This window comes from Podarcis liolepis (genome assembly GCF_965112155.1).
Source record: "Podarcis liolepis genome assembly, chromosome: 8".
Classification (NCBI taxonomy): domain Eukaryota; kingdom Metazoa; phylum Chordata; class Lepidosauria; order Squamata; family Lacertidae; genus Podarcis; species Podarcis liolepis.
In genome coordinates, this window is record NC_139560.1 from 9,687,502 (window position 1) to 9,701,056 (window position 13,555).

Sequence of the window (13,555 nt, forward strand, 5' to 3'; positions counted from 1 at the left end):
ATAAAAATGAGTGGCATAGTGGGGGGAAATCCCTCTGCTATGTTTTAATCACCATCAACAGATGCACAGGGAGACATCTCAACACATATTCTTGAATGTCATTTTCTTCCATGCTCATCAAGGAAGCTAACATGTTTATAGGGCACTGCTAAGGTGACTGCTAATCCCATTATCATTCCTGCTGCCCTCACAAACCTGCTTGCTAAAAAACTCTGATAATTGAGATAATCCCCTTAACAGCAGCTTTGAAGAAGCAGTGATTAGCTCACTTGCTAAACCAGATGTACACAGCCTACAGCAATATACAAAGAGTTAGGTGAAGAAACAGTTGCTTCTTCCAAATACTCGAGATCAGGTATGAAGAGCACCTGGCCTTCTAGTTGTTGCTGAACCACAACTCCCACCATCCCTGGCCATTGCCCACGCTTGCTGGGTTGATGGGAGTTGCAGTCCAATGACATCTGGAAAGCCAAAAGTTCACTACACCTCTGTTAAAACATCTCTGGCCTACTATTCTGGGCATATATTCCTGTGGCCTTCACTTCTCCTGCTCTACCATTCTCAGCCATCCAAAGTTCTCCTGATCACTTGAATGACTCCACCCATTATCCACTCTTCCTTTCTTATGCATGGTCCACCCTAGAACATCATTCCAAATCCATATCCCACCACAAAACCCACCTTTTCCATGAAGCTTTTGGCTGAACTTCTTAGGGTGCTTCTGGACAAATGTCTATTATGGGATGCGAGTTCCTCATGCATGCAAGCTTCTTGCAGCATGCAGATGGCATTGTTGTCATCAAAATGCCCTGTGCCCCCTTGTCAGTAGATTCCTCCTAGACCAGGGTGACAAGGGAGCTGACTCCCTCTGGAAAGAGAGTTACTCCCAGTATCTGACGGTGTGAAGGCAGACATGTCAGGGGGTGACTCTGCCAAGCCAGGAAAGCCTGGATAGCAAAGGGAGGACAGAGAGAGGGGTTGAGCTTGCAGCTCCCATCTTGAGGATGGATGAAGCAAGAGAACAAGCCGAGGAAGCCCGTTCCCCAAAATCATTGATGGCAGATTTTCCCCACTTGTGGCATATCCCATTGGACCCCTCCTTGGGGTCCTTAACCCTCCATCTGCATTGTCCTGACACAGCCAGTTCATGGCATGCATCTCTAAGCCCACACCCAGCACATGTGGCTTGCACGTATTCAATCTGGCCAGGGCAAAAACAGGACAACACAGAGGCCGGGAGCAACGGCCTCAGCTGCCTCCTCACAATCATTATAATTGTAATATAAGAATAGTAACAGATGGGGCCAGGCCTCTTTGAAACAGCACATATTAAACCTATTGGTAGACTTTGGTCCACCCACACTCAGTGCCACAAGGCTATTTTCCAATATTAACAGATACTGGATATGATTCAAATATTGTGAATTTGATTGCCCTGTGTTATAAGAAGAAGCTGGCGTTGAATGGAAAGAGGTTGCAGTTGCGTTGCCCTTAACTTGCAGAAATGTGGGCGGAAAGCAAACAAGTCTAGCACAGAAGGTCTTTCACTCTGGAAAACATGAGCATAAATGGCCCCATAGTGTACGCAACTACAGATTGCGGAACTCCCTTCAGACATTTTGCAAGTCCAGCTGAAAAGCGGGTTTTGATTTCTGTTGCTATTGTCTCTGTTCTTTGGTTCCCTCAAAATCCCTCCAATATTTTGGCCAAGAAGAAACTAGCACAGCATCTCCACACTTAGTTCCATGTGTAGCTGAGCCCATACCAAAAGCTATGCTTATTGGTGTCAGCGTGCTTGTGTTGTTCACTTGTGTTCCTTTGGTGGTGAGAGAGGTTGGGGTTGGCCTAGGGTGTGATTGTTTGTTTGTGATTGGCTGTGGTGATCCTTGTTTTCGTGTGTGAGTGAGGTGGGTGGGTGTTTTGGATCAGGAAGAACTTTCTGACAGTAAGAGCTGTTTGACAGTGGAACAGACTCCCCCGGGAAGTTGTGGACCAGAGGAGCTTGTCAGGAGCTTGTCCTGCTCTTGAGTAGGACCCTGGCAGAGACACATGCCTGACTGGCATGTTCCCTCCCTCCTGGCCGATCATTCGGGAGCTGCAAAAGCTTTCTTCAGCCCGAACATCACAGCGACCAATGCCAACAGACATCAACACACTTAGGGATCCACAGGGTTTTCGCAGCTTGCGTAACAGACCTCAGCAGCTCAGTATTTTGGCTAATCTACTTTATTTACATATAAACACACACGGAGCACTGCAACATGGCTCCCCCTCTCTCTAGCATGAGACAGCAAAGAGAAAAAGGACAAAGGACAATAGTCCCACTTCACGGAACACAGTAACACAAACATCCTGTCTCCGTCACTTCCCACTCTTTAGAGTCAAAACATACACTGTCATGTGATAGACAAAAAATCTCATGACTGCAATCGTGGAGCAGGAATTCTAACAGTTCTGTCTTGCGCCCAAGATTGAGGAGCCCCATTGCACATGGTGCATGCGTGACGTCATGCGTGTGTGACATCGCATTGTTGGGAGGAGGCCAAGCACAAAGCCCACCCTATTTTGGCTTCATCTCTTGTGCTCAGGAGGAACCAACCACTGAACTGTGGCATGCTCAGCTGTGCGCTTGGGCTCCTCCATGCCCTCATCATGGAGGGGGCAAAAGACACCTCCAGCCTTAGGAGTCGGGACCCCTGCTAGACACCCTGGCTCTTACAGTGCGAAGCAGAAGCAGAAGCAGGAGAACGAAAGGTCGCTGGACTGGATCGAAACAGCCACAAACAAGAACACCAAAAGTGAAATGTTTATTCCATTATTATTACTATCATGATTCGGAGGGGGCTGCCTCAAAAGCACTGCTTTTGAAGCTAGTGTCCAACGGAGAGACTACCGACAGAGTTCTGTTCTGCATTATTGGCAGATGAGATCAAGTTTGGACTCCTGCTTTCCTTTAGCCGGAGATAACCGTTAGCCGAATGGAACGGTGACATTGCAGGCTATTGCAAGCCCAGCGCTGTGTGGCCCCGTGATCAGAGGAGCCTCAACTGGCATTTCTGCCCTGTGCCCTCGCCCCAGCTCCTCGCGTCCCCCTTGTTTGCTGGCTGCATTATTCCATCTCTGTATCTTATCATTCCACACTCCTGCTCGCCCGCTGAATTATTAATATTGTTTTTATGCTAAATGTCTTTGCTTCACACATAATTTGACCTTACTTACTGTGCAGTTAACTGTGCCGGCCCCTCAAGACATATTACTCATGCAGTTCTTTGCACAACACACTTCTTTGTGCGGCTCGGCTTAGCAGACTCGCCAGGTTCTTTGAGCGGAGTCATATGCATGCTTTGTGATTAGTTAGATGGAATGATTGCCTCCTCGTTCATTAGGCCATCGGAAATTAAAAAGGAAATGCAAAAGGAGCATGAATGATAATGCACTAAGTTGGTGGGCTCGGGAGGATGTCACCTGAATCTGTTTTCAGAAAGTACTTTTTATGTATGGAACAGCAGCCATCCGGAAGTTATTAGCCCAGAGCTAGAAAGAAGATAAAGTCCCTACCAGAGAAGAATGGCAAACCAAGCTGATGGGCTATGCTGAGATGGCAAAGCTGACTGGAAAACGTAGAAACCGAGAAGATTAAAACTTTATAAAAGAATAGAAAAAAATTAAAAGTTAACTAGAAAACCACTGTAAGCAGATCAAAACAAGCAGGATTTTGACTCATTTGTAGTGTAAAGAATATTATGGCAAATATGATCTGATATAAAAATTGGAGTACCTATGAATATGCAGTTGCAGATTCTTAAAATAAGACTCCATGGAGGAAATAGGGGGAAGTCTTGAGATTCAGAGAATCTCTTTATATGGATATGTTTCTACTAATTGGTGTTTATTGGTATTTTGTATTCGTGAAACCAATAAAAATGATTTACAAAAAAGTAAAACAAAACCACAGGTACAAGTGGCTTGCTAGTTTGGGAGGGTGCATAGCTCAATGGCTGAGAACATATGTTGCATGTGGAAGGACCCAGGTTTCATCCCTGGCATCTTACAGTCAGGAAGGGGTAGCATCTCTGGTGGGGGACACATCGTGCTCCGTCTGGGGCATTTTGTCCACCTTTGGTCCGCACCCTGTGCTTGGCTCTCACCATCTACATAAGACACCACAATTCAAGAAGGACACTGACAAACTGGAACGTGTCCAGAGGAGGGCAACCAAAATGGTCAAAGGCCTGGAAACGATGCCTTCTGAGGAACGGCTAAGGGAGCTGGGCATGTTTAGCCTGGAGAAGAGGAGGTTAAGGGGTGATATGATAGCCATGTTCAAATATATAAAAGGATGTCACATAGAGGAGGGAGAAAGGTTGTTTTCTGCTGCTCCAGAGAAGCGGACACGGAGCAATGGATCCAAACTACAAGAAAGAAGATTCCACCTAAACATTAGGAAGAACTTCCTGACAGTAAGAGCTGTTTGACAGTGGAATTTGCTGCCAAGGAGTGTGGTGGAGTCTCCTCCTTTGGAGGTCTTTAAGCAGAGGCTTGACAACCATATGTCAGGAGTGCTCTGATGGTGTTTCCTGCTTGGCAGGGGGTTGGACTCGATGGACCTTGGGGTCTCTTCCAACTCTATGATTCTATGATTCTATGACATTCAAAAACCCCTAAAAACTCTGAAACCCCATTTTAAAATACAATATACTGTAGAGACTCCTTATACTGCGTTTAGAACCAGAATTGCATTTGGGTAGAAACTGTTTCTCAGGCGGCTAATCCTGGTCTTTATAACCCTGGACCTTCTTCCAGAAGGCAGAAGCTGAAAGAGATCATTTCCGGGGTGTGCACTATCCTGCGCTATCTCTGCAGCTTTCTTATGGCACCTGGAAGCATAGATTTGATCTAAGGTGGGAAGAGTGCACCCAGTTATTCTCTCCACAGTCTTTACAACCCTGGACAGCATTGTTTTTTTCCTGGCCGTGCAGCTCCCAAACCACACACACAGGCCATAAGTTAATACACTCTCAACAGTACAATGGTAAAATGCCATCAACAGGTCCCTTGAGAGATTGTTTTTCTGGAGGATTCTCAGAAAATATAACCCCTGCTGTGCTCTATTCATCAGGTCTTTGCTGTTTTCTCCCCAGGTTAGGTCGTCTCTCAACTCCATTCCCAAAGAAATCGAAACACCGAGACCTGTTCCACATACTTCCCCTCAATAATAAGAGGCTGAATATTCAATTTACATTTCCTAAAGTCCACAATAATCTCTTTTGTTTTCTTTAAGTTAGGGAGTAAGCTGTTTTTCCTGCACCACTCCCCCAACTGCTCAACTTCCTTCCTATAGGCCGCCTCCCCCTCTGCAGCCGTGATTAAACCAACCACTGTTGTATCATCTGCAAACTTAATGATCTTATTACTGGGGTATTTGGGGGCACAGTCAGCTGTATAGAGCATATATAAAAGCGGGCTCAACATGCACCCCTGCGGCATCTCCGTATTCATGATGAGATCCGCAGAGACGTGGGAACCCATCCTGACCCATTGGGAACAGTTTGATAGAAAATCTAATATCCACCTGCACAAACACGGTGGAAGTCCCAGGTCTAATAATTTGGGCACCAATCTATGCGGAAGAATAGTATTAAATGCAGAACTAAAGTCTACAAATAACAGTCTTTCATAGTTCCCTTGCTTCTCCAAATGAGTCAGGACAGCATGTAAAGCCTGGGAAATGGCTTCAACTGGCTGGCAAAACCAGGTGAGGGTAGCCGATGGGTCTCAAACCCTCCATGAGTTGGGGACTCTTCCCCTGCATGTGAAGACAGGCTCTGGTGGAATGAGCAGATGAGACCAATAGTGGGCCCAACAGTCAAGAAGGTGGTTTCTGCACAAGATGTAGAGAGAAATGAGGAGCAGATGGGGTTCATCAGCCTGGGAAGAGAGTCCATCTTGGAGAAGGGAAGCTCGTTTCCTAAACTTTGCAGGATACCTTTGGGAAAACAAAAGACTAAAGAGTAAACCCTATACAAATCCAGTGTGGAGTCCCTAAGACAGTTTCCTCTTCTCCTTCCAGCAACTCCTGCCACTAAGCTGGTGCCAAAGCTATTACTTTCCTTTCCTTTGGACAACATCAATGAGGCTGAGAGGTGGGGTCTTGTCATCTAGGCAGCCCAGGACCTCCATAATAATAATAATAATTTATTATTTATACCTCACCCATCTGGCTGGGCTTCCCTAGCCACTCTGGGCTGCTTCCAACAAAATATTAAAATACTGTAATGCATCAAACATTAAAAGCTTCCCTAAATAGGGCTGCCTTCAGATGTCTTCTAAATGTCAGGTAGTTGTTCTCTTTGACATCTGGTGGGAGGGCGTTCCACAGGGAGGGCGCCACCACCAAGAAGGCCCTCTGCCTGGTTCCCTGTAACTTGGCTTCTCGCAGTGAGGGAACCGCCAGAAGGCCCTCAGCGCTGGACCTCTGTGTCCAGGTAGAATGATGGGGGTGGAGATGCTCCTTCAGATATACTGGACCGAGGCTGTTTAGGGCTTTAAAGGTCAGCACCAACACTTTGAATTGTGCTCCATGCAGACTCCCAGGCTTGCACCCTGAGAAGGTCGCTTCAGTGCTGCTAACTTCACCCCTGGAGGCATGCTTCATTGTCTCTCAAGACAGATGGGTGCTATCCATGGTACACAGACAGGAAGCGGATCTCCAGGATTTCAGACCAGCAGCCTTTCACAGCCCAACCTGGAGATGCCAGAGATTGAACCTGGAACCTTCTGCATGCAAAACAGATCTCTGTCCCCGAGCTATGTCCCTTCTCCTATCAAAAATATTTCGTATAGCTAATGAGGAAGAAGAGTCAATCAAAGTGGACAGGCTGGGCTAGATGAACTGAGCTGAATATATTCCCTCTGTTTGTTTCAATAAGAGAGCATTTTTCAGTTTCTGATGATAATCACTTCCCTTATGTTTTGCTCTCTTTGTTGACTGAGATTTTGGAGTGGGGCATGTGTTGGGGGGGATTTACCGTATTTTTCGCACCATAGGGCGCACCGGACCATAGGGCGCACCTAGTTTTTAGATGGGGAAATCAATAAAAAAAGATCTCCCCCCCCCCAGCCCCAAAGAGCAGCGTACAGGCCGCCCACAACCTCTCCCTGCCGGAGTGGTTGCGCGCAGCTATGGCACAAGCCAAGGCAGTGAGCGGGATGGATCCCGCTGGCAGCTTTGGCTTCCTCTTTAGCCCCATGCAACCTCTCCCTCCCGGGAGAAGCTGTGCAGGGCTAAAGAAGCCATAGCCCCGTGACCTCTCCCTGCCGTTGGCACAAGCCTGCATTCACTCCATAAGACGCACACGCATTTCCCCTCAATATTTGGAGGGGGAAAACTGCATCCAATGGAGCGAAAAATACTGTAATTTGCTGAGATTTAAGACATTCAAAACTTCACTAAAGGTGGGCATTAGGATAAAGTCTATTATATTCCCTTGCGGTTCCCTCACTGCAAGAAGTCAAGTTACAGGGAACCAGGCAGAGGGCCTTCTTGGTAGTGGCACCCACCCTGTGGAACGCCCAATGGCTTGACCCAAGGAGGCTACCAGAAATATGTACAGTGGAACCTTGATTCTCGAACGGCTCCTGAACGCCGAAAACCCGGAAATAAGTGTTCTGGTTTTCTAATGTTTTTCAGAAGCGACTTCCGTTTGAGTGCAGGAAGCTCCTGCAGCCAATTGGGAGCTGTGCCTTGGTTTTTGAACAGTTTCAGGAGTCGAAAAGACTTCTGGAATGGATTAAGTTTGAGAATCAAGGTTCCACTGTATCAGACGAAGTTTGCATAATCCCACCCAAGAAGTCTGGCTGGCTGGCTGGCTGGCTGGCGCATAATAAAATGAAATCTCAGTACCCATCATCAACTTCGGAAACCCCTTAGTTAGGGGAGAGAGAAAAAAACCCTATGGCCAGTTTTCTAAAGCAATCAGGATTTGTTTAAAGTATGTTATCTAGTCCCAACACTCATTTTACACAGCTTTTTCATGAAGGCTGCATGCGGTGCCCTTATCAGAATGGAATTCATTGCAGGGAATATAATAGACTTTATCCTAATGGCCACCTTTAGTGAAGTTTTGAATGTCTTAAACCTCAGCAAATTAAATCCCCCCCACAACACACGCCCCACTCCAAAATCTCAGTCAACAAAGAGAGCTGAACATAAGGGAAGTGATTATCATCACAAACTGAAAAACGCTCTCTTATTGAAACAAACAGAGGGAATATATTCAGCTCAATTAATTTTTAAATATCAGCTCTCTGTCAGCTGAGCACCAAGTTAAGGATGCTGGAATGTTGCTCCCCTCCAACCTTTCCGTGAAATGTCAGGTAGATTGCGTGTGTTTACGTGCGTGTGTTGCAGTGTTTATAAAAATTAAAAGATGTATTAAAACACAATCACCGTCCGCATTTAGCAAAAACAATTCCCTCTATCAGAACGTGTTGCAAAACCCAAAGTAGTGTTTACATTTTATTGCAACATCCTTTGGGGAGAATGTGGGGGCAGTTAGCAGGTTGGATCCAGACTTGCCCTTCTTGGAATGGGGGTGGAGATTTTGATCAATGTCCCCTACCCCAAACCACCTCCCACACTTCTCCAGATGCTTCCCCAACCCTCTAGAGCAGTGATGGCCAAACCTGGCTCTCCAGCTGTTTTGGGACTACAGTTCCCATCATCCCTGACCTCTGGTCCTGTTAGATAGAGATGATGGGAGTTGTAGTCCCAAAACAGCTGGAGGGCCAAGTTTAGCCATCACTGCTCTAGAGAATATTTTTGGAAGGCACAAAGGGCTGCCCATGGAAAGATGGATTACCAAAATTGCCTCCTCCTTTCCATGGGCGTGTTTCATGGTGTTGTAGCTCTGAGTCTCGTTGCCAAGAAAGCAGGGGCTAGGGGTCTCCAATGAATGCTTACCCGAGAGCAGAATCCATATACAGTCCAAAGGTCAGGGAATCTAGATGGTCACAGAACCAAGGGTTCAGATGGAACACAGGAAACACCAAGGGTCTGAAACTACATGCCTTGTTTCCAGCATCTGACTGCTGCTGAGAGCTCTGTTTAAGAAGGCTGAAGCCAGCTGGTTCTCCTCAGTGCCTTCTCCTCTGTGAAGGCTGATCAGCTGCAGGTAGAGTCCTTCTGCCTCCTCTACCTTCTGCCTGCTGTTCAGCAGGCAAAGCTGACTCCAGAGCCACCCCATAGAACAGTGGTGGCCAAACTTGGCCCTCCAGCTGTTTTTTGTACTACAACTCCCATCATCCCTAGCTAACAGGACCAGTGGCCAGGGCTGATGGGAATTGTAGTCCCAAAACAGCTTGAAGACCAAGTTTGGTTACCACTGACATAGAAGGTATCTTTTCACTAGGGCTTCCAAAGGGTCACTAGTCATTTTGCCCAGAAATTTTCCCCAGACTATTCAGGAATGAACTGGACTCGGTAGGTCTGTTGGGGCAGACCATCTTAATGGATCCCCTACAACCCTTGCATGGGGGGGGGAGCAATCATTAGTCCAAACCTCACTCAGAGTTTGTCTGACCATGGCACAGCCACTTCTAAACCACCCATTTCTTGATGTGGTACAAAGGCCAAATCAATGGCCTGCCCTTCACAATGCATTGGGCCACTGGCATACTGAGACCAAGAATGGGAGCACCGGTCAAGTTCAGTGTCTCTCAGCTTCTCATTTTCCTGAACTCATGTTCAGACCTCCACATTTCCAGTTTGCTTTGTACCTCATATTGCATAAAGACCACCAGGAGGGCCTCATCTGCTGATTTCAAAGCATGGTTGATATGGGAGGAGGTGTTCTTGCAGACATTTGGGTAGTAGTAGTTGTTGTTGTTATTATTATTATTATTATTATTATTATTTATACCCCGCCCATCTGGGTTTCCCCAGCCACTCCAAATAGAATATTAAAAACACAATAAGTACTTCAAACATTAGAACTGGATATGGAACAACTGATTGGTTCAAAATTAAGAAAGGAGTACGGCAAGGCTGTATATTGTCTCCCTGGTTATTTAACTTATATGCAGAATTCATCATGTGAAAGGCTGGGCTAGATGAATCCCAAGCAGGAATTAAGATCACCGGAAGAAATAACAGCCTCAGATATTCAGATGACACAACCTTGATGGCAGAAAGTGAGGAGGAATTAAAGAACCTTTTAATGAGGATGAAAGGGAAGAGTGCAAAATATGGTCTGAAGCGCAATATCAAAAAAGCGAAGATCATGGCCACTGGTCCCATCACCTCCTGGCAAATAGAAGGGGAATAAATAGAGGCAGTGAGAGATTTTACTTTCTTGGGCTCCATGATCACTGCAGATGGTGACAACAGCCACGAGATTAAAAGACGCCTGTGGCTTGGGAGAAAGGCGATGGCAAACCTAGACAGCATCTTAAAAAGCAGAGACATCACCTTGCCAACAAAGGTCCATATAGTTAAAGCCATGGTTTTCCCAGTAGTGATGAATGGAAGTAAGAGCTGGACCATAAAGAAGACCGCCAAAGAATTGATGCTTTTGAATTATGGTGCTGGAGGAGACTCTTGAGAGTCCCATGGACTGCAAGAAGATCAAATGTATCCATTCTTAAGGAAATCAGCCGTGAGTGCTCACTGGAAGGGCAGATCCTGAAGTTGAGGCTCCAATACTTTTGCCACCTCATGAGAAGAGAAGACTTCCTGGAAAAGCCCCTGATGTTGGGAAAGATGGAGGGCACAAGGAGAAGGGGACGACAGAGGACGAGATGGTTGAACAGTGTTCTTGAAGCTACAAACATGAGCCTGACCAAACTGTGGGAGGCAGTGGAAGACAGGAGTGCCTGGCCTGCTCTGGTCCATGGAGTCACGAAGAGTCGGACACGACTAAATGACTAAACAACAACAATATCAAACATTAAAAACTTCCCTAAATAGGGCTGCCTTCAGATGTCTTCTAAAAGTCAGATAATTGTTTATTTGCTTGACATTTGATGGGAGAGCGTTCCACAGGGAGGGCGCCACTACCGAGAAGGCCCCCTGCCTGGTTCCCTGTAACCTCACTTCTTGGAGTGAGGAAACTGCCATAAGGCCCTCAGAGCTGGACCTCAGTGTCCAGGCTGAGTGATGGGGATGGAGATGCTTCTTCAGGTATACTGGACCAAGGCCGTTTAGGGCTTTAAAGGTCAGCACCAACACTTTGAATCGTGCTCAGAAACGTACTGGGACCCAAGCTGCTTTGGGCTTTAAACATCTGAATAAACACCATGAATCCCCCCCTCTATCTGATCCCAAACAACAGCACCTCCCAGAGAAAGGAGATGAGGTATGTTCAGGTTACTGATCCTTCTCTACTCCACTCACTTGTCCAAATAAAGTCAGGTGAAAAGACAACAATAGCAAACAGGAAGGACATCCACATAATCGAACTCCATCAGCAGCCAACTGTGGGGGCCCCAATGGGATGCAGACCTTGGCAATCCCCCCCCCCCGATGCCAACCACTGGTACTGGCCCCTGGGTTTAACTCTGCAAAAGGCACCTTCAAACGTTCAAGTGCAGCCAAGGAGAAGTTAGTGCGATGTCTGGTTACGTAGGAGTGTCAAACAAATAGGAAACACTCGTTTAGTGCTTGCATTGGCATTCCGGACATAAGAGAATGACGGAGGGTTGGCCATTGGGGGAGAATTTTTCATTCTATAAATAAATGTTCCAGTTACCCACCGAGAGAGAGATCGAGAGAGAGAGAGAGAGAGAGAGAGAGAGAGAGAGAGAGAGAGAGATCAACATGTGCTGAATGAAGTATGATTTAAACTGTGGCTTGATATTAATCACTGACCTGTCCCCACCATCAACACCCCAAATTCAGGATGAACCCCATTCCTAGATCTCTCCCCCTCTCCCGTAATACTAACAGCATGAAAGTCACATTACAAGTGAAATATTAACAATCCTCCTGACACCAAAACAGCTCAGCTCAAGAGAGGGGAGCCAAGAAATCCGATTTTAATTTCCCCAGTTCCTAATGTATCATGCGACTCTTGGTCAAATCAATGGTTCAGCAAAGTGGGCCTTCTGCCCCACATTAAACTAAGGAAGATTCAAAGCAGTCCCTTTAATCTAAGAAATAAAATAAAAAAAGTAGAAACCCATTTACTTGATTTAACTGAGAAGCCGCAAGCCTGTCAGTACGCAGGGAGACAAGAGCGGTTATGATTTAGTAATTCCCCTTTGAAATATCGTTGGAGAGGAAGCATAAATCTTTTTCCTTTCCCCCCCAAGTAACATTGTCTAAAATGGAGATTGATAGGCTTGGGGGAGAGAGAAGTAGACCTGTCATGTCTAAAAAGCATTTTGATGGCTGATGGAGGGTGAGGTTGATTTGGGGAGGGGGGGGAGAATGTAGATGGAAATTAATAAATAAAATTTCCAGCTCAAAAACGGTCCAGAGGGGGCTCGGATTGTTTGTGGGTTGTGGCTGGGGGTTCTTTCTTCCTTGTGGAAAAAAGAAACTTGCACAGTTTTAAGAAAAGTTCTTTAAGACTCCGAAGCTGAAGACTGAGATATATATATTTATTCCAACAGAATAAAAGTTGGAGTGATGAGACGTTGCTTTTTTAATGCCTGCGTAGCAGGCATGTATTCCTCTTGTCCCACTTTTGTGTATGGTGTAGGAGTGCAAATATCCAGAGATGTAGTGATCGGGTGGGATTACCATGAGGAATTATAAAATATACATCAAGCCATCGTGTCCACGATGAAAGCATTGTGTTGACTGGGTTTGATATGTTGACGATAATTTCTGATTAAATCCCATAAGATTCTACATTCATGCCCTTTTGATGCCCTTTTGCCTCTGCTGCCCATTTCTCCTTGCTCTTCACAAATCACGTACACACTTAGACAGGCAGGCGTCCTGGGTCATCAAAGACAGTGGGCAAGTTTCTCTGATGTAGGATGTTAATCTTAGGGCCAGGAAACAGATCTCACATTAAGGTGATAATGCTCACTGTCCTCCTGGCCATCCTCCTTATCATGTGTATTGCTTGTTTATTACCACTGGGGTTGCCAGATGCTCCCCTTTGTAGTTCTCAACTTATTTACCCCAAAAGTATGCATGGATAACTAGTGTTTAACTTTCTCCCCACGTGGGTTTGTGAAATGCTCAGAAGAAATCTGATTGGTTCTTACGAACACTCTGTAAAAAGTTCTTTTGTGAATAAAACGGCCTGGGCCAGAGGGGTTGCAGACAACGGACAAGCAGAGAGAGACACAATTATACGCACCCTTCCCAGAGTCTTGCTGGTTCAAGTCTCTGTGTGTATTCTTATTAATCAGAGTTCCTTCCTTTACTTTGTGAACGCAACATATGGAAGCCCTACGCACAAACCTGCTGGACCAGAAAAAAACATCAGCATCACCAGGTATCTGCTGAGGACCATGCCCCACTGTGCCAATCCCTGGAGCTACCTATCTTACTACCCCTGCTGCCTTTAGCTGTTGCTCCCTCTTCACCTTGGTCTCTCCA